A 19,604-nucleotide genomic window follows, 5' to 3' on the forward strand; every position below is an offset into this window, starting at 1 on the left:
GTAGTTTGATTCCTAGAATAGAGTTTTGTTAAGTGAGTAACATTGTTTGCATATATCTTTTCCCCCAATTTTATTGATATAATTGACATACATCACTATATAAGTTTAAGGCATCCAGCATGGTGGTTTAATTTACATATATTATGAAATGATGACCGCAAACACATCCATCATCTCAGACAGACATAATGAAAGAAAAGAAAAAAATTTCTCCTTGTGATGAGAAAGATCATATACCTTAAAAACATTAATGCAGAATGAGATTCCTGGATGGACTTCCCATTTATTTTCTTCCCTTCAGATAATAAGTCCATGGACCACCTGTCTTACTGTACATTTCATACTGCCTTCATTTTCTACAACAAATTATCCCCAAGTGATATGTACTGTGTTTAGGCACAGTTTTAAACTGCCTCCAGCGATTGTCTAGGAAAACCAACAAAAGCCATCAAACTACTTGAGACAATAGAAACAGAGACACTGCTATTTCAGCTCCCTTTCCAACTTATTCTAGATAAGTTTATCTAGATAAACTAGTATTCACTCTCTTTCCAAACCTTATCAGCACTCCCTAGATATAATCATTCTTCCTTCTAATCCATATGGTCACCTTCTCTCTTCAAATGAGACCTCTGACAAGTTTTTAAATGATCCTCCTCTGTTAGTGAACTTCCCTGGTGGCTCAGATGGTAAAGCGTCCACCTACAATGCGGGAGACCCAGGTTCAATTCCTGGGTCGGGAATATCTCCTGCAGAAGAAGATGGCAACCCACTCCAGTATTCTTGTCTAGAAAATCCCATGGATGGAGAAGTCCATGGGGTCGCAAAGAGTCGGACACTACTGTGTTAGCATAATCTTAATAATTCTAATAACATAGGCCTGATTTACATATGTAGAATTCCTAAATCAGTATATATACCCTGACTGACACTGAATTTTTTTCTTAATATATTATGTATGCCATGAATTCCTTCCTGTACTATAGCCTATATTCAGATCTCTCACAGTGTCCCACATTTGAAATAAAGAATGCGTTTTATACAGCTGGTACAGTTTGAAAGTAAAAAAAGCATATACCATTGGTGGATAATTAAATTGAACAATCTGATGTCTGACTTCTATACAAATTCATTTTTATTAAACTATGTATCCATTCCTGCTTCTCTGTATTAAGTTCTTTACCTAAATCTCTCTTTTTTTGTTAGCTTCCAGTTCTCTATTGTCTAAGCATATAGACAATGTACGCTATAGCCTTGAACTCAATTTAGCAGACAGTCTTTTTGTACCATTTTACAATCTGCGATATTTGCATTTCTATACATCCTTTTAATTCACAAAGAACTGTACATCTCTTCCAGAGGAGGCTGAAAAATGAAGGTACAGAAATATTAAAATCCTACATAACTTGGAAAATGATTTAAAATATCCATTCATAAAAATATAAATGATCCCTTTTTGTTGCTAGCTTCTAATGGCTTCATTTTAAAAATATGTAGAAGGTCCTCATTATACCATAAAAGAGTCAAGGGAGACAATTTTCCTTGCCAGCCCATGAATTTATGCACTTTCTCATAGAGTTGGAAATTGCTGTTAACATAATCTTTCTCTGAGATTCCATCTCTGTATACTTTATTTGATGTCTGCTTCACCAAATCAAATCCAGACTGTTGTACAAACCAACATAAGACAGGTCATCTAGAAGTGGGGATCTTCCATTGTTTTCCCCCTACAAGCCCAAAGTTACTTTTTTTGTATGTCTTAATTGGAACAAATACAACAATAAACATATTTCAAAAAGTCCCTGAAATAGACTATTTTTAATAATCTTTAAATTATTAGAAGAAAGGATATCTGTAGAGTAAATGCAAATTAGCAATAATGAGAAGTAATTTTTTAAAGACCAAAGAAGGAGTCAGAACAAATGTAGAGAAGAGTTAAATGGTAGAAATCCAGGATCAACACTAGAGCTTTATTTAATCTTTCTGTAAATAATCTGGCAATCACGTATAGCAAAATTTTCATGAGGATTTTGTTGTTGTTGATTCACTTTACTGTACAGCAGAAAGTAACACCACAGTGCAAAGCATTTATACTCCAATAATAACTTTTTTTAAAAAATCTGGGACTGAACAAATCAAGCAGAGAGGGGACAGGGGCACTAGCAGCAGCAGTCCTGGGAGGCGTGGAATGTTGGCAAAAGTCCTTTCGGAGGTCTACCATAGAGCCTGTAGCCCTACCATAGAGACTCCAGACTCTAGAACTGGGCCACCTCAGCCCAAACAACTAGGGAGGGAGCACAGTCCCAACCATCAGCAGAAAACTGGATTAAAGATTTACTGAGCATGACCCTGCCCACCAGAGCAAGACCCAATTTTCCCCACAGCCAGTGCCTCCCATCAGGAAGCTTCCATAAGTCTCTCATTGTCATCCATCAGAAGGCAGAGAGAAGAAGCAAGACCTATAGTCCCACGGCCTCCGGAATGAAAACCACAATTCCAGAAAGCTAACAAGATGATCATATGGATTACAGCCTTGTGTAACTCAATGAAACTGTAAGCCATGCTGTGCTGGGTCACAAGACGATCATGGTGGAGAGTTCTGACAAGATGTGAACCACTGGAGAAGGGGATGGCAGACCACTTCGGTATTCTTGCCTTGAATGTTGAAGAGAATGAAACAGTATGAAAAGGGGGAAGGAACAACGATCAATTATAAACATTTGAGAATGCAAGCAATTGAGGATTCTGCTTCTTGCCTCAGGATAAAGGAACAGCATACAAAGAACAAGAATTTCCTCTTCAGATTTCTCATTCAAAGCTCTTAATAGCAGAACATACTGCAAACACTGCTCAAAGAATCTTCCTTTCACTGAGGATAAACAGCTGAACTTGAGCCAGCCAGGTAGGTGAGGTGGTGAAGGAAATTTGCCCTTCCTCATAGATTGGCCATTTACATCTGTAATAACTGTTCCACAGGCATTTGCCTCTCAAACAATTTAAGTGCAAGCATCAACAAAGCTAGGGAACTCAATCTAGTTGAAACTTATATTACAAAGCACCAAAACATTTTATTTCAACTAAAAATATCTCCTCCTGATTTACATTAGTAAATAGTAAGCCTTATCTTGATTGAATACAGTTATTACAGGCACCAGAGTAGCCATCATGGTCAACAAAAGAGTTCGAAATGCAGTACTTGGATGCAATCTCAAAAACGACAGAATGAACTCTGTTTGTTTCAAAGGCAAACCATTCAATATCACGGTAATCCAAGCCTATGCCCCAACCAGTAACGCAGAAGAAGCTGAAGATGAACAGTTCTATGAAGACCTACAAGACCTTTTAGAACTAACACCCAAAAAAGATGTCATTTTCATTATAAGGGACTGGAATGCAAAAGTAGGAAGTCAAGAAACACCTGGAGTAACAGGCAAATTTGGCCTTGGAGTATGCAAAGAAGCAGGGCAAAGGGTAATAGAGTTTTGCCAAGACAACGCACTGGTCATAGCAAACACCCTCTTCCAACAACACAAGAGAAGACTCTACACATGGACATCACCAGATGGTCAGCACCGAAATCAGATTGATTATATCCTTTGCAACCAAAGATGGAAAAGCTCTATACAGTCAGCAAAAACAAGACTGGGAGCTGACTGTGGCTGACATCATAAACTCTTACTGCCAAGTTCAGACTTAAATTGAACAAAGCAGGGAAAACCACTAGACCACTCGGGTATGACCTAAATCAAATCCTTCATGGTTATACAGTGGAAGTGAGAAATAGATTTAAAGGACTAGATCTGATAGACAGCGTGCCTGATGAACTATGGACGGAGGTTCGTGACATTGTACAGGAGACAGGGATCAAGACCATCTCCACGGAAAATAAATGCAAAAAAGCAAAATGGCTGTCTGAGGAGGCCTTACAAATAGCTGTGAAAAGATGAGAAGCCAAAAGCAAGGGAGAAAAGCAAAGATATTCCCATTTGAATGCAGAGTTCCAAAGAACAGCAAAGAGAGACAAGAAAGACTTCCTCAGTGATCAATGCAAATAAATAGAGGAAAACAATAGAATAGGAAAGACTAGAGATTGCTGCAAGAAAATTAGAGATACTAAGGGACCATTTCATGCAAAGATGGGCCCAATAAAAGACAGAAATGGTATGAACCTAACAGAAACAGAAGATATTAAGAAGAGGTGGCAAGAATACACAGGAGAACTGTACAAAAAAGATCTTCATGACCCAGATAATCACGATGGTGTGATCACTCACCTAGAGCCAGACATCCTGGAATGTGAAGTCAAGTGGGCCTTAGGAAGCATCACTACGAACAAAGCTAGTGGAGGTGATGGAATTCCAGTTAGCTCTTTCAAATGCTGAAAGATGATGCTGTGAAAGTGTGGCAATCAATATGCCAGAAAATCTGAAAAACTCAGCAGTGACCACAGGACTGGAAAAGGTCAGTTTTCATTCCAATCCCAAAGAAAGGCAGTGCCAAAGAATACTCAAACTACCGCACAATTGCACTCAACTCACACGCTAGTAAAGTAATGCTCAAAACTCTCCAAGCCAGGCTTCAGCAATACATGAACCGTGAACTTCCAGACGTTCAAGCTGGATTTAGAAAAAGCAGATGAACCAGAGATCAAATTGCCAACATCCACTGGATCATTGAAAAGCAAGAGAGTTCCAGAAAAACATCTATTTCTGCTTTATTGACTATGTCAAAGCCTTTGACTGTGTGAATCACAATAAACTGTGGATAATTCTGAAAGAGATGGGAATACCAGACCACCTGCCTCTTGAGAAACCTAAATGCAGGTCAGGAAGCAACAGTTAGAATTGGACATGGAAGAACAGACTGGTTTCAAATAGGAAAAGGAGTACATCAAGGCTGCGTATTGTCACCTTGCTTATTTAACTTATATGCAGAGTACAACATGAGAAACGCTGGGCTGGAAGAAGCATAAGCTGGAATCAAGATTGCCGGGACAAATATCAATAACCTCAGATATGCAGATGACACCACCCTTATGGCAGAAAGTGAAGAGGAACTAAAAAGCCTCTTGATGAAAGTGAAAGAGGAAAGTGAAAAAGTTGACTTAAAGCTCAACATTCAGAATACTAAGATCATGGCATCTGGTCCCATCACTTCATGGCAAATAAATGGGGAAACAGTGGCTGACTTTTTTTTTTGGCTCCAAAATCACTGCAGATGGTGACTGCAGCCATGAAATTAAAAGACACATACTCCTTGGAAAGAAAGTTATGACCAACCTAGATAGCATATTAAAAAGCAGAGATATTACTTTGCCAACAAAGGTCCATCTATCCAGTCAAGGCTATTGTTTTTCCAGTGGCCATGTATGCATGTTTGAATTGGACTGTGAAGAACGCTGAGGGTTGAAGAATTGATGCTTTTGAACTGTGGTGTTGGAGAAGACTCTTGAGAGTCCCTTGGAGTGCAAGGAGATCCAACCAGTCCATCCTAAAGGAGATCAGTCCTGAGTGTTCACTGGAAGGACTGATGCTGAAGCTGAAACGCCAATACTTCGGCCACCTGATGCGAAGAGTTGACTCATCGGAAAAGACCCTGATGCTGGGAGGGATTGGGGGCAGGAGGAGAAGGGGACGACAGAGGATGAGATGACTAGATGGCATCACCGACTCGATGGACATGAGTTTGAGTAAACTCCGGGAGTTGATGATGGACAGGGAGGCCTGGCGTGCTTCGATTAATGGAATCGCAAACAGTCAGACACAACCAAGTGACTGAACTGAACTGAACTGAGTACGGCTCTTAGTTATAAAGACATTAAAAATTTATCATTTAAAAATTATTGGTAAATGCAAAAACTTCTAGTATCCCCTAATATTAGAAATATCAAGAAAGTACTTAATTCCATTGTTTGAGAAGATTTAACTGTGGGATTCCCTCAAGTTGACTCATGGAACCTTAAAGTAAATTTTTAAAAAGACTTTATTTTTGTAGAGGAGTATTTGGTACATGGGTAGTAAAATTTAGAGGAAAGCACTTCCCATATAACCCTTGAGTTCACACATGCATAGTCTCTCCCACTTGCACTAATACTCACCAGAGTGGTACATTTGTTAACGTTGATACCTACATTAATAAATCATATGCAACCAAAGCTGACACTACATATGGTTCATTCTTGATGTTGTACAGCCTATAAAAGTAAATTGAAGTCACTCAGTACTGTCCGACTCTTTGTGACCCCATGGACTGTAGCTTACCGGGCTCCTCCATCCATGGGATTTTCCAGTCAAGAGTACTGGAGTGGGTTGCCATTTCCTTCTCCAGAGGATCTTCCCGACCCTGGGATCGAACCCAGATCTCCCACATTGAAGGCAGAGGCTTTACTGTCTGAGCCACCAGGGAAGTCCTATGCAGTCTATAGATTTGGAAAAATGTGTAATGGCATCTGGGGCTTCCATTTTGGTGCAGACAGTAAAAAATCACCTGCCAATGCAGGAGGCACAAGAGATAAGGGTTGGATCCCTGAGTTGAGAAGATCTCCTGGAGAAGGGAATGGCTACCCACTCCAGTATTCCTGCCTGGAGAATTCCACTGACAGAAGAGTCTGGTGAACTACAGTCCATTGGGTCAAAAAGAGTCGAGCATGACTGAGCAACTTTTACTTGCTCACTTTCATAATGACATGTATCCAAAATTATGGTTATCATACAGAATATTTTCCTCTGCTAGAAGAAAATGCAGAGGAACCAGAGATCAAATTGCCAACATCCACTGAATCATTAAAAAAGCAAGAGAGTTTCAGAGAAATCTGGAACTCTTTACTGACTACGCCAAAGTCTTTGACTGTGTGGACCACAATAAACTGGAAAATTCTTCAAGAGATGGGAATACCAGACCACCTGACCTGCCTCCTGAGAAATCTGTATGCAGGTCAAGAAGCAACAGTTAGAACTGGACATGGAAAAACAGACTGGTTCCAAATAGGGAAAGGGGTACGTCAAAGCTGTATACTGTCACCCTGCTTATTTAACTTATATGCAGAGTATATCATTAGAATTGCTGGACTGAATGAAGCATAAGCTGGAATCAAGATTGCCAGGAGAAATATTAATAACCTAAGATATGCAGATGACACCACCCTTATGGCAGAAAGCGAAGAAGAACTGAAGAGTTTCTTGATGAAAGTGAAAGAGGAGAGTGAAAAAATTGATTTAAAACTCAACATTCAGAAAACTAGGATCATGGAATCTGGTCCTATCACTTTATGGCAAATAGATGGGGAAACAATGGAAACAGTGACAGACTGTATCTTTTTTTTTTTTAATCGGAGGCTAATTACTTTACAATATTGTGGTGGTTTTTGCCATACAGTCACATGAATCAGCCATGGGTGTACATGTGTTCCCCATCCTGACCCTCCCTCTCACCTCCCTCCCCATCCCATCCCTCAGGGTCATCCCAGCACACCAGCCCTGAGCACTCTGTCTCATACGTCGAACCTGGACTGGCGATCTATTTCACATATGATAATATACATGCTTCAGTGCTATTCTCTCAAATCATCCCACCCTCGCCTTGTCCCACAGAGTCCAAGAGACTCTTCTTTATATCTGTGTCTCTTTTGTTGTCTCGCATATAGGGTCATCATAATCATCTTTCTAAATTTCATATATATGCGTTAATATACTGTATTCGTGCTTTTTTTTCTGACTTACTTCACTCTGTATAATAGGCTCCAGTTTCATCCATCTCATTAGAACTAATTCAAATGCATTCTTTTTAATAGCTAAGTAACATTCCATTCTGTATATGTACCACAGCTTTCTTATCCATTCATCTGCCAATGGATATCTAGGTTACTTCTATGTCCTAGCTTTTGTAAACAGTGCTGTGATGAACACTGGGGTACACGTGTCTCTTTCAGTTCTGGTTTCCTCAGTGCGAATGCCCAGCAGTGGGATTGCTGGGTCGTATGAGAGTTCTATTTCCAGCTTTTTAAGGAATCTCCACACTGTTCTCCATAGTGGCTGTACTAGTTTGCATTCCCACCAACAGTGTAAGAGGGTTCCCTTTTCTCTGCACCCTCTCCACCATTTATTGTTTGTAGACTTTTTGATAGCAGCCATTCTGACTGGCATGAGATGGTACCTCATTGTGGTTTTGATTTGCATTTCTCTGATAATCAGTGATGTTGAGCATCTTTTCATGTGTGTGTTAGCCATCCATATGTCTTCTTTGGAGAAATGTCTATTTAGTTCTTTGGCCCATTTTTTGATTGGGTCGCTCATTTTCCTGGAATTGAGCTGCAGGAGTTGTTTGTATATTTTTGAGATTAATTCTTTGTCAGTTGCTTCATGTGTTATTATTTTCTCCCATCTGAAGGCTGTATTTTCACCTTGTTTATAATTTCCTTCATTGTGCAAAAGCTTTTAATTTTAATTAGGTCCAATTTGTTTATTTTTGCTTTCATTTCCATTACTCTGGGAGGTGGGTCATAGAGGATCCTGCTATGATTTATGTCAGAGAGTGTTTTGCCTATGCTCTCCTCTAGGAGTTTTATAGTTTCTAGTCTTACATTTAGATCTTTAATCCATTTTGAGTTAATTTTTTTGTATGTATGGTGTTAGAAAGTGTTCTAGTTTCATTCTTTTACAAGTGGTTGACCAGTTTTCCCAGCACCACTTGTTAAAGAGGTTGTCTTTTCTCCATTGTATATTCTTGCCTCCTTTGTCAAAGATAAGGTGTCCATAGGTGCGTGGATTTATCCCTGGGCTTTCTATTTTGTTCCATTGATCTGTTTCTGTCTTTGTGCCAGTACCATACTGTCTAGATAACTGTGGCTTTGTAGTATAGCCTGAAGTCAGGCAGGTTGACTCCTCCAGTTCCATTCTTCTTTCTCATGATTGCTTTGGCTATTTGAGGTTCTTTGTATTTCCATACAAACTATGAAATTATTTGTTCTGGTTCTCTGAAAATTACAGTTGGTAGCTTGATAGGGATTGCATTGAATCCATAGATTGCTTTGGGTAGCATACTCATTTTCACTATGTTAATTCTTCCAATCCATGAACACAGAATATTTCTCTATCTGTGTCATCTTTGATTTCTTTCATCAGTGTTTTATAGTTTTCTATATATAGGTCATTAGTTTCTTTAGGTAGATTTATTCCTAAGTATTTTATTCTTTTCGTTGCAATGGTGAATGGAATCGCTTCCTTAATTTCTCTGTTTTCTCATTGTTAGTGTATAGGAATGTAAGGGATTTCTGTGTGTTAACTTTATATCCTGAAACTTTACTATATTCATTGATTAGCTCTAGTAATTTTCTGGTGGTGTCTTTAGGGTTTTCTATGTAGAAGATCATGTCATCTGCAAACAGTGAGAGTTTTACTTCTTCTTTTCCAATCTGGATTCCTTTTATTTCTTTTTCTTCTCTGATTGCTATGGCCAAAACTTCCAAAACTATGTTGAATAATAGTGGTGAGAGTGGGCATCCTTGTCTTTTTCCTGGCTTTAGGGGGAATGCTTTCAATTTTTAACCATTGAGGATAATGTTTGCTGTGGGTTTATCATATATGGCTTTATTTTGTTGAGGTATGTTCCTTCTATGCCTGCTTTCTGGAGGGTTTTTTATCATAAATGGATGTTGAATTTTGTCAAAGGCTTTCTCTGCATCTATTGAGATAATCATATGGTTTTTATCTTTCAATTTGTTAATGTGTTGTATCACATTGACTGATTTGTGAATATTGAAGAATCCTTGCACCCCTGGGATAAAGCCCACTTGGTCATGATGTATGATCTTTTTGATATGTTGTTGGATTCCGTTTGCTAAATTTTGTTAAGGATTTTTGTATCTATGTTCATCAGTGATATTGGCCTGTAGTTTTCTTTTTTTGTAACCTCTTTGTCTGGTTTTGGTATTAGAGTGATGGTGGCCTCATAGAATGAGTTTGGAAGTTTACCTTCCTCTGCAATTTTCTGGAAGAGTTGAGTAGGATAGGTGTTAGTTCTTCTCTAAATTTTTGGTAGAATTCAGCTGTGAAGCCATTTGTCCTGGGTTTTTGTTTATTGGAAGATTTCTTATTGCAGTTTTGATTTCCGTGCTTGTGATGGGTCTGTTAAGATTTTCTATTTCTTCCTAATTCAGTTTTGGAAAGTTATACTTTTCTAAGAATTTGTCCATTTCTTCCAAGTTGTCCATTTTATTGGCATATAGTTGTTGATAGTAGTCTCTTATGATCCTTTGTATTTCTGTGTTGTCCGTTGTGATTTCTCCATTTTCATTTCTAATTTTGTTGATTTGATTCTTCTCCCTTTTTTTCTTGATGAGTCTGGTTAATGGTTTGTCTACTTTATTTATCTTCTCAAAAAATGAGCTTTTAGCTTTGTTGATTTTGGCTATGGTCTCCTTTGTTTCTTTTGCATTTATTTCTGCCCTAATTTTTAAGATTTCTTTCCTTCTACTAACCCTGGAGTTCTTCATTCCTTCTTTTTCTAGTTGCTTTAGGTGTAGAGCTAGGTTATTTATTTGATTTCTCTTCTGTTTCTTGAGGTAGGCTTGTATTGTTATGAACCTTGCCGTTAACACTGCTTTTACCAAATCTCATAGGTTTTGGGTTATTATGTTTTTTCATTTTCATTCGTTTCTATGCAGATTTGGATATCTTTTTTTATTTCTTCTGTGATTTGTTGGTTATTCAGAACTGTGTTGTTTACCTTCCATATGTTTGTACTTTTAATATTTTTTCCTGTAGTTGACATCTAGTCTTATCACATTGTGATCAGAAAAGATGCTTGAGATGGCTTCAATTTTTTTTGATTTACCAAGGGTAGATTTATGGCCTAGGATATATTCTGTCCTGGAGAAGGTTCTGTGTACACTTGAGAAAAAGGTGAAATTCATTGTTTTAAGGTGAAATGTCCTATAGATATCAGTTAGGTCTATCTGGTCCATTGTATCCTTTAAAGTTTGTGTTTCCTTGATAATTTTTTGTTTAGTTGATCTATCCATAGGTGTGAGTGGGGTGTTAAAGTATCCCACTATTATTGTGTTACTATTAATTTCCCCTTTCATACTTGTTAGCATTTGCCTTACATATTGTGGTGCTCCTATGTTGGGTGCATATATATTTATAATTGTTATATCTTCTTCTTGGATTGATCCTTTGATCATTATGTAGTGTACTTCTTTGTCTTTTTTCATGGCCTTTACTTCAAAGTCTATTGTATCTGATATGAGTATTGCTACTCTTGCTTTCTTTTTTTTTTTTTTTCTTGCTTTCTTTTGACCTCCATTTGCATAGAATATCTTTTTCCAGCCCTTCACTTTCAGTCTGTATGTGTCCCTTGTTTTGAGGTGGGTCTCTTGTAGACAGCATATATAGGAGTCTTGTTTTTGTATCCATTCAGCCAGTCTTTGTCTTTTGGTTGGTGCATTCAACCCATTTACATTTAAGGTAATTATTGAAAGTATGACCCCATTGCTATTTACTTTGTTGTTTTGGGTTCGAGTTTATACACGTTTTCTGTGCTTCCTGTCTAGAGAAGATCCTTTAGCATTTGTTGGAGAGCTGGTTTGGTGGTGCTGAATTCTCTCAGCTTTTGTTTGTCTGTAAAGCTTTTGATTTCTCCTTCATATTTCAATGAGATCCTTGCCGGATACAGTAATCTGGGTTGTAGGTTTTTCTCTTTCATCAGTTTAAGTATATCCTGCCATTCCCTTCTGGCTTGACGAGTTTCTATTGAAAGATCTGCTGTTATCCTTATGGGGATCCCCTTGTGAGTTATTTGTTGTTTTTCCCTTGCTGCTTTTAATATTTGTTCTTTGTGTTTAATCTTCATTAATTTGATTAATATGTGTTTGGGGTGTTTTGCCTTGGGTTTATCTTGTTTGGGACTGCCTGGGTTTCTTGGACTTGGGTGGCTATTTCCTTCCCCATTTTAGGGAAGTTTTAAACTCTTACCTCCTAAAGTATTTTCTCATGGCCTTTCTTTTTGTCTTCTTCTTCTGGGACTCCTATGATTTGAATGTTGGGGTGTTTAACATTGTCCTAGAGGTCTCTGAGGTTGTTCTCACTTCTTTTAATTCTTTTTTCCTTTCTGCTTCATTTACCTCCACCATTATATCTTCCACCTCATTTATCCTATCTTCTGCCTCAGTTATTCTACTGTTGGTTCCTTCCAGAGAGCTTTTGATCTCAGTTATTGCATTATTCATTATTGATTGACTCTTTTTTATTTCTTCTAGGTCCTTGTTAAACTTCTTGTATCTTCTCAATCGTTGTCTCCAGACTATTTATCTGTAACTCCATTTTGTTTTCAAGATTTTGGATCAGTTTTACTATCATTATTCTGAATTATTTTTCATGTAGACTCCCTATCTCCTCCTCTTTGGTTTGGTGGGCTTTTATCATGTTCCTTTACCTGCTGAATATTTCTCTGCCTTTTCATCTTGTTTAGATTGCTGTGTTTGGGGTGGCCTTTCTGTATGCTGGAAGTTTGTGGTTCCTCTTTATTGTGGAGGTTCCTCCCTGTGGGTGGGGTTGGACGAGTGACTTGTCAAGGTTTCCTGGTTAGGGAAGCTTGTGTCAGTGTTCTGGTGGAAGGAGCTGTAGCTCTTCTCTCTGGAGTGCAATGAAGTGTCCAGTAGTGAGTTTTGAGGTGTCTATTGGTTTGATGTGACTTTTGGCCACCTGTATTTTTGTGTTCGGGGTTAGTTCCTGTGTCATTGGAGAATTAGCTTGGTATGTCTTGCTCTGAAACTTGTGGCTCTTGGGTGGAACTTGGTTTCAGTGTAGGTATGGAGACTTTTGGATGAGCTCTTGTCAATTAATGTTCCCTGGAGTCAGGAGTTTTCTGGTGTTCTCAAGTTTTGGATTTAAGCCTCCTGCCTCTGGCTTTCAGTCTTACTCTTACAGTAGCTTCAAGACTTCTCCATAAAAATAGCACTGATGATAGAACATCTAGGTTAATGGTAAAAAGATTCTCCACAGTGGGGGACACCCAGAGAGGTTCACAGAGTTACATGGAGAATCAAAGAGGGAGGAGGGTGATAGAGGTGACCAGGAGGAGAAGAGAGAGAATCAAAAGGGGAGAGAGCAATCTAGCCAGTAATCAATTCTCTATTTGCTCTCCACAGTCTGGAACACTCAGAGAGGTTCACGGAGTTCCAAAGAGAAGAGAAGAGGGAGGAAGGAGATAGAGGTGACAAGGAGGAGAGGAGGGGGAGTCAAAAGGAGAGAGACCAATTTAGCCTGTGATCAGTTCCCTAAGTGTTCTTCACAGCGCAGAACACCCAAAGAGATTCACAGAGTTAAGTAGAGAAGAGAAGGGGGAGCGAGGAGATAGAGGTGACCTGGGAGAGAGCAATCAAGCCAGTAATCACACTCCTAAGTAAAAATGGGTACTGAAGATTGGATTCTTTTTTTTTAATATAAATTTATTTTAATTGGAGGCTAATTACTTTACAATATTGTATGGGTTTTGCCATACATTGACATGAATCCACCACGGGTGTACATGTGTTCCCCATCCTGAATCCCCCTCCCAAATCCCTCCCCATCCCATCCCTCTGGGTCATCCCAGTGCACCAGCCCCGAGCACCCTATATCATGCATTGAACCTGGACTGGTGATTCGTTTCACATATGATAATATACATGTTTCAATGCCATTCTCCCAAATCATCCCACCCTCGCCCTCTCCCACAGAGTCCAAAAGGCTGTTCTATACATCTGTGTCTCCTTTGCTGTCTCACATACAGGGTTATCACTACCATCTTTCTAAATTCCATATGTATGTGTTAGTATACTGTATTGGTGTTTTTCTTTCTGGCTTACTTCACTCTGTATAATAGGTTCCAGTTTAATCCACCTTATTAGAACTGATTCAAATGCATTCTTTTTAATAGCTAAGTAATATTCCATTGTGTATATGTACCACAGCTTTCTTATCCATTCATCTGCTGATGAACATCTAGGTTGCTTCCATATCCTGGTTGTTATAAACAGTGCTGCAGTGAACATTAGGGTACATGTGTCTCTTTCAATTCTGGATTTCTTGGTGTGTATGCCCAGCAGATGGATTGCTGGGTCATATGGCAGTTTTATTTCCAGTTTTTCAAGGCATCTCCACACTGTTCTCCATAGTGGCTGTACTAGTTTGCATTCCCACCCACACTCTAAGAGGGTTCCCTTTTCTCCACACCGTCTCCAGCATTTATTGCTTGTAGACTTTTGGATAGCAGTCATTCTGACTGGCGTGAAATGATACCTCATTGTGGTTTTGATATGCATTTTTCTGATAATGAGTGATGTTGAGCATCTTTTCATGTGTTTGTTAGACATCTGTATGTCTTCTTTGGAGAAATGTCTGTTTAGTTCTTTGACCCGTTTTTTGATTTGGTCGTTTATTTTTCTGGAATTGAGCTGCAGGAGTTGCTTGCATGTTTTTGAGATTAATTCTTAGTCAGTTGCTTCGTTTGCTATTATTTTCTCCCATTCTGAAGGCTGTCTTTTCACCTTGCTTATAGTTTCCTATGTTGTGCAAAAGCTTTTAATTTTAATTAGGTCCCATTTGTTTCTTTTTGCTTTTATTTCCAACATTCTGGGAAGTGGGTCATAGAGGATCCTGCTGTGATTTATGTCGGAGAGTGTTTTGCCTATGTTTTCCTCTAGGAGTTTTATAGTTTCTGGTCTTATGGTTAGATCTTTAATCCATTTTGAGTCTATATTTGTTCATGGTGTTAGAAAGTGTTGTAGTTTCATTCTTTTACAAGTGGTTGACCAGTTTTCCCAGCGCCACTTGTTAGAGAGACTGTATTTTCTCCACTGTATATTCATGTCTTTTTTGTCAAAGATGAGGTGTCCATAGGTGCGTGGATTTATCTCTGGGCTTTCTATTTTGTTCCATTGATCCACATTTCTGTCTTTGTGCCAGTCCCATACTGTCTTGATGATTGTGGCTTTGTAGTAGAGCCTGAAGTCAGGCAGGTTGATTCCTCCAGTTCCATTCTTTTTTCTCAAGATTGCTTTGGCTATTTGAGGTTTTTTGTATTTCCATACAAATTGTGAAATTATTTGTTCTAGGTCTGTGAAAAATACTGTTGGTAGCTTGATAGGGGTTGCACTGAATCCATAGATGGCTTTGGCTAGTATACTCATTTTCACTATACTGATTCTTCCGATCCATGAACACGGTTTATTTCTCCATCTATTTGTGTCCTCTTTGATTTTTTTCACCAGTGTTTTATAGTTTTCGATATATAAGTCTTTTGTTTCTTTAGGTAGATATATTCCTAAGTATTTTATTCATTTCATTGCAATGGTGAATAGAATTGTTTCCTTAATTTCTCTTTCTGTTTTCTCATTGTTAGTGTATAGGAATGCAAGGGATTTCTGTGTGTTGATTTTATATCCTGCAACTTTACTATATTCATTGATTAGCTCTAGTATTTTTCTGTTAGAGTCTTTAGGGTTTTATATGTAGAGGACCATGTCATCTGCAAACAGTGAGAGGTTTACTTCTTCTTTTCCAATCTGGATTCCTTTTATTTCTCTTTCTGTTCTGATTGCTGTGGCCAAGACTTCCAAAACTATGTTGAATAGTAATGGTGAGAGTGGGCACCCTCGTGGTGTTCCTGACTTTAGGGGAAATACTTTCTATTTTTTGCTATTGAGGATAATGTTTGCTGTGGATTTGTCATATATAGCTTTTATTATGTTGAGATGTGTTCCTTCTATTCCTGCTTTCTGTAGGGTTTTTTTTTTTTCTATCATAAATGGATGTTGAATTTTGTCAAAGGCTTTTTCTGCATCTATTGAGATAAACATATGGTTTTTATTTTTAAATTTGTTAATGTGGTGTATTACATTGATTTGTGAATATTGAAGAATCCTTGCATCTGTGGTATAAAGCCCACTTGGTCATGATGTATGATCTTTTTAATATGTTGTTGGATTCTGCTTGCTAGAATTTTCTTAAGGATTTTTGCATCTATGTTCATCAGTGATATTGGCCTGTAGTTTTCTTTCTTTGTGGCATCTTTGTCAGGTTTTGGTATTAGGGTGATTGTGGCCTCATAGGATGAGTTTGGAAGTTCACCTCCCTCTTCAATTTTCTTGGAAGAGTTTGAGTAGGATAGGTGTTAGCTCTTCTCTAAATTTTCGGTAGAATTCAGCTGTGAAGCCATCTGGTCCTGGGCTTTTGTTTGCTGTAAGATTTCTGATCAGAGTTTCAATTTCCGTGCTTGTGATGGGTCTGTTAAGATTTTCTATTTCTTCCTGGTTCAGTTTCGGAAAGTTGTACTTTTCTAAGAATTTGTCCATTTCTTCCAAGTTGTCCATTTTATTGGCATATAGTTGTTGATAGTAGTCTCTTATGATCCTTTGTATTTCTGTGTTGTCTGTTGTGATCTCTCCATTTTCATTTCTAATTTTGTTCATTTGATTTTTCTCCCTTTGTTCTTGATGAGTCTGGCTAATGGTCTGTCAATTTTATTTAACTTCTCAAAGAACCAGCTTTTGGCTTTGTTTATTTTTGCTATGGCTTCTTTTGTTTCTTTTGCATTTATTTCTGCCCTAATTTTTAAGATTTCTTTCCTTCTACTTACCCTGGATTTCTTCATTTCTTCTTTTTCTAGTTGCTTTAGGTGTAGAGTTAGGTTATTTATTTGACTTGTTTCTTGTTTCTTGAGGTAAGCCTGTATTGCTATGAACCGTTCCCTTAGCACTGCTTTTACAGTGTCCCATAGGTTTTGGGTTGTTGTGTTTTCATTTTCATTGGTTTCTATCCGTATTTTGATTTCTTTTCTTTTTTTGTCTTTTCTTTTTTTTTTTTTTTTCATTTATTTTTATTAGTTGGAGGCTAATTACTTTACAATATTGTAGTGGGTTTTGTCATACATTGACATGAATCAGTCATGGTTTTACATGTATTCCCCATCCCGGTCCCCCCTCCCACCTCCCTCTCTGCCCGCTCCCTCTGGGTCTTCCCAGTGCACCAGGCCTGAGCAGTTGTCTCATGCATCCAACCTGGACTGGTGATCTGTTTCACCCTACTTAATATACATGTTTCAGTGCTGTTCTCTCAAAACATCCCACCCTCGCCTTCTCCCACAGAGTCCAAAAGTCTGTTCTGTACAACTGTGTCTCTCTTTCTGTTTTGCATATAGTGTTATCATTACCATGAAGACTGGATTCTTAAAGGGACAGAATTGATAACAAATACCAAAATGCAAAGATTAAAAATCTACAGTAGAGGTTAGACTCTGAAAACTACAATATTAAAAATACAAAACAAAATCAAAAGTTATAAAAAATATATACATGAAATTTGTTTTTAAAATAGGGTCTTTTTTTTTTGCAAGGTAATAGTAGGTTTTTTGTTTGTTTGTTTGTTTTTATTAGTTGGAGGCTAATTACATCACAACATTTCAGTGGGTTTTGTCATACATTGACATGAATCAGCCACAGAGTTACACGTATTCCCCATCCCGATCCCCCCTCCCACCTCTCTCTCCACCCGACTCCTCTGGGTCCTCCCAGTGCACCAGGCCCGAGCACTTGTCTCATGCATCCCACCTGGGCTGGTGATCTGTTTCATCATAGATAATATACATGCTGTTCTTTCAAAACATCCCACCCTCACCTTCTCTCACAGAGTTCAAAAGTCTGTTCTGTACTTCTGTGTCTCTTTTTCTTTTTTGCATATAGGGTTATCGTTACCATCTTTCTAAATTCCATATGTATGTGTTAGTATGCTGTAATGTTCTTTATCTTTCTGGCTTACTTCACTCTGTATAATGGGCTCCAGTTTCATCCATCTCATTAGAACTGATTCAAATGAATTCTTTTTAACAGATGAGTAATATTCCATGGTGTAGGTTTTAAAATGAAAATTAAAGGAGTAATAAAGAACTTAAATTTTTTAATTTAAAAATTAAAAAATGATAATAATAAAATATATCTAGGAATTTCTCTGGAGCTGTTGTGGGCAGTGTGGAGTCAGTTCAGTTTCAGATAGTTCCTTGATCCAGGTTATACTTCTCAAGGTCTATAGGTCCCTTCCAATGTAGCCAATGCTAACTAAAAGGTTTTAACCTGTTGAACCTGTCACTTCCAAAGTGGTTCCCTCTTCTTTCTTTATTTTGACTTCCTTTGTTTGCAAGTCTCTTCAGTATCTAATTTTCGCCCTGACACAGGGGGCAAAGGTGGTCATTTATTTAGGCTCACTTGTTCAATTGTGCTGCAGGGAGGGATGAACACTGTAAACAAATATCACTGGCGTGTGTGGGGAGTGCTCGCAATGTTTGGGCCACATTGGTTTTGCCCCCACTCACAGCATGTGTGCTTCCCCAGTCTACACTGCTCAGGCTCCAGTTTGCTCTGCAGGGGAACTGTTTAAGGCAAGCCCTGGGTTGTGTACACTTCCCAGGTCTAAGCTGTTCAGGTTCTTGGGTACTCCACAAGGGCACAGACTCGGTTGGGCCTGCGTTTTGTGCCCTTCCCAGGTCTGAGCAGCTCAGGTGACCAAGTACTTGGCGAGCGCACACACCCCAGGTGGGGCAGTGCATCTTATCATCTCCCTGGTCCTGGCTGCTCTGTTTCCCAGTGCGCAGCGGGAGCACTGTCTCAGGTGTGCCGTGTGTCTCCATGGGGAGCTGATCCCTGGCTGTGACCCTCCTGGAGGATGTCAACTGTCCAGGATCCCAGGAAGACTTGGTTAGCAACTGGGAGCCTGCTTGCAGTTTGGTAGGGGATGTGTCTCTGGGGCAGAGTTTGCCCCGTGCCTTCCAGTTCTGGCTATCGCCCACCTGCCTCCCTGCCTCTAGTGGGAGATGGGCTAGTCTGCTGCTGGCTAGCTCTCCTCTGGTATTCGCTCAGTCCTTTGTTCTGTGAGCGGCCAACAGCACCTTAGGTTAGAGCTTTTTGCAGAAAAGTTCTCTCTCTCTCTCTTTTTTTTTTTTTTTTTTTTTGACTCTCTGGCTATCCCACAGTTTGGGTTGCGATCTCATGTTCGCTCCCCCAGATTGCCCTCAGAGCATTCAGGCCCGGTCCTTACCCTAAGCAATGCAGCCTGTGCCTCCCTGTTCAGCCCCCTCTTGCTGGTGGCGGACACGAGCGTCTGAGCTACTTCTCAGCTGGGAGTTGCAGTTAGGCGCATAATCTGTGGGTTTTATTTATTTTTTCCTCCTGGTTATGTTGCCCTCTGAGATTCCAAAACTCGCCACAGACCTGCCAGTGAGAGAGTTTCCTGGTGTTTGGAAACTTCTCTTTTATGACTTCCTCCCCGAGACGGGTCTCTGTCCCTAACTCTTTTGTCTCTCTTTTTAGCTTTTACATTCTGTCCTACCTCCTTTCAAAGACAGTGGGCTGCCTTTCTGGGTGCCTGGTGTCCTCCACCAGCGTTCAGAAGTTGTTTTGTGGTATTTGTTCAGTGTTCAAATGATTTTTTGATGAATTTGTGAAGGAGAAAGTGGTCTCCCCATCCTATTCCTCCTCCATCCTAGGACCGCCCCTCAGACTGTATCTTTTTGGGCTCCAAAATCACTGCAGATGGTGATTGCAGCCATCAAATTAAAAGACACTTGCTCCTTGGAAG

The sequence above is a fragment of the Muntiacus reevesi genome, chromosome X (assembly GCF_963930625.1).
Source record: "Muntiacus reevesi chromosome X, mMunRee1.1, whole genome shotgun sequence".
Taxonomy (NCBI): Eukaryota; Metazoa; Chordata; class Mammalia; order Artiodactyla; family Cervidae; genus Muntiacus; species Muntiacus reevesi.